Below are 2878 nucleotides of genomic sequence, written 5' to 3' on the forward strand. Positions count from 1 at the left end.
GTGTAAACTGCTATTCTGTCCCTGGGGATAGCTACTCATCACTTTTCTCCCCCAATCCCATCTAGCTTTCGGTTGATCTTTGAAGTTTTTCTAATCTCCTAGTTTCTCCATGGTCTTTGCCAATTTGTATGCTTTCTATTTCAATTTGATAGACTCCCTTATTTCCTTAGCCATCAATGGCAGATTACTCCTTTTCCTACAGTTTCCTTTTCACTGATATATATACTTTTGCTGAGCAGTTTGAAAAATTCTTTGATATTCCTCCACTGTCCGTCAACTGTCCCACCGTAAAGTCTTTGCTTCCAGTCTACATTAGCCAACTCCTGCCTCATCCTATTGTAGTTTCCTTTGTTTAAGCACAGGATCTGGATTGGATTTAATCTTCCCGCTTTCCAACTGTATTCTAAATTTGACCATACTTATCACAAGTCTTTTATCAGATTACGAGGTGAGACGATGTTACCTGGGTGTTTTGGTTTTCATTGTCAAAGACCTTGGCTTTGTAATAAAGTACAGGATAGATATTCACAACAACGTATTCTGGACGGTGTGAATGTCCTACACAATCTAACACCATAAATCACTGTCTCCCCTCAGTTTAAAATTGCAAAATCATTATCTCCTACATGCTTCCTCATCTTCTAAGTTTAAAATGCTAATCCACCTGACTATCCTGCTTTTCCCGAAAATCTCCTTTGGCGAAGGTGGTGAGTTTTGGATTCAGCTTTCCAGTTATTACCGTAAGAAGATAAGCACTGGGCACACGAGAGGGAATGCAGCCCTTCGAACCAGCTCCACCATTTAATACGGTGATGACTGAGCTCACCTCGGTCTCAGCTGGATTTTCCCGCCTGCTCTCTCTCACCCTTCAACTCATTGCGAATTAAAAATCTGTATCTCTTCATTAAATTTGCTCATTGTCCTGGCATCCAGCGCATTTTGAATAGGGAATTCCACAGATTCACAACACATTGAGATAAGTACATTCTTCTTCATGAGAGTAGAATAGAGTCCCTACAGTGCAGACTCCACACCAACCCTATGATGAGCCACCCATTCAGACCCACCCATTCCCTGTAACCCTGCATTTCCCGTGGCTAATTGCCTAACCAACACATGCATGGGAACTGGGCAATTTAGCATGGGCAATCCACCTAATCTGCACATATTTGGACTGTGGGAGGAAACTGGAGCAAGGCTGGAAACTCGTACAGACATGGGGCGACTGTGTAGGCGCCTGTGTGGGATTTAAGGCTGGAATCAAACCTAGGTCGCTGACGCTGTGAGGCAACAGTGCTAACCACTCAGCTACCTCTGCTTAAAATCTGCTCCTCCTTATTAACCTCTCTATCGCCCAATTTGCTGAATCTATATTCCACACGTCAGAAATCAGGTCGTGGAAACGAATGTCTCAGTGAAACCCAATGACAGCCCACATGTCCTGTGTGTCTGAATGGGGATTTGATAGACAACACCCTCCAGCCCACACTTTTCATTCACTTTCCAGAGACAGAGCTCAAGTAGCTTCCTGGGGACTACAACTCCCACAATCCCTGAGGCAGGGACCACACGTGTGTGGGGAAACCTGGCACTGTACATGTATAGAATGTGGGCGGATTTTGGAGCGTGTGCTTTGGGGTACCTACCTGAAAGTACTTCACACTGTGATTGGCTGGAGGAGTAACACATCCACTTTTAGTATTGATGGGAATCGACCAATGGGAAACCAAGAAGGATCTAACCCATTCTCCCAGCCTCAAGGTTCCTCTTCTGTCCAGGATCTGCCACCTCCCTGTTTGTTTCCTTTTGTTTCATTCTGTTGTTACATTATTGACTTGTAGAAACTGAAAGGAAAGGAAGTGAACCCAGAAAGGGTGCAGAGTCTAACCAGGGACGGGAAGTGGTGGCATGGATCTGTTTATCAGTAACTCCATGAGAATGGGGAGGGTGTACATTAGGGGTAGCAGAGTCAGAATGGAGGGAGAGAGTAAGTGGGCTGGAGGGTTACAGCTTTAGGGAAAGACAGGGAAAAAGGTATTCCAGAGAAACTAGAATTGTCTGTTCTGAATTTCTAATCTGTACATATTCCTTTATACAAGCTGCTAGATGGTGAAGATTCACAGACTGAAATCTCAAAATCATGTGCAGATCGTGATTAAGTTAACCAGCATTTGGCGAACCAAATATTGAGAGTCAATCGGCCAAAATCCTGCAACACTCTCCCTCACAGCATTGTCGGTCTATCTGCGCCAAATGAACTGCAAATGGTTCGAGACAGCAGTTCACTACCATCTTGTCAAGGGTAACTAGAGATGGGGAATAAATGCTGGCTGAGCCAGTGATGCCCATATCCTGGAAATGGTTTCTATCTCTATTTACTGAAACCTGATTGTTACTGCAGGATTATGAGGGATGCTGAGTGCATGCTTCAGGAGGCAGAACCATCACATTACCCCTGCCTACACCCACACAGTAACACCGCAACGGCACTGGAACAAAAGGCAATGAAGCTAAAGGAGGACTTAGATATAGTTCTGAAAGGTAAAGGCAGCAAAGGGGCTTGGAGCACAGCAGGAACAGGAGACTGAGCTGGATGGTCAGCTGTTTCCCATTGAATGGTGGCGCAGGATTGAAAAGCCGAAAGCCCCCCTCCTGCCCCTATCTCCCAGGTCTGTATGTAACCATGGAACCCGGGTAGGAAGGAGTGGGCAGGACAGGGACTCTCCAGGAGATTGCACTTCCACATCAGTTTTCAGTGAGGGATGGTTTGATGGACTTTGTTTAACATTTGTCTTTAATGCAAAGTTTGTAAATTTGGTTTTAAAACATGTAAGAGTTTATTCCACGATAAATGAAACGAAAAGAAAAGAAACAAAAC

The 2878-nt window shown here is 44.6% G+C and overlaps 1 long non-coding RNA gene across 4 annotated transcripts in view; it reads left to right on the forward strand.

Annotated features, from left to right (window-relative positions):
• Positions 1-2539, forward strand: part of LOC122547776 — a 28350-nt gene extending 25811 nt beyond the window's left edge. For 2 of the 4 annotated variants that reach the window (XR_006311085.1, XR_006311084.1), the window contains exon 5: positions 2100-2539. This is a non-coding gene — a long non-coding RNA (uncharacterized LOC122547776). The remainder of the gene's footprint in view (positions 1-2099) is intronic. The other 2 variants (XR_006311086.1, XR_006311087.1) reach the window with 1 other exon arrangement.
• The last annotated feature ends 339 nt before the right edge of the window (positions 2540-2878 follow it).

Source organism: Chiloscyllium plagiosum, unplaced genomic scaffold (genome assembly GCF_004010195.1).
Source record: "Chiloscyllium plagiosum isolate BGI_BamShark_2017 unplaced genomic scaffold, ASM401019v2 scaf_15137, whole genome shotgun sequence".
Taxonomy (NCBI): domain Eukaryota; kingdom Metazoa; phylum Chordata; class Chondrichthyes; order Orectolobiformes; family Hemiscylliidae; genus Chiloscyllium; species Chiloscyllium plagiosum.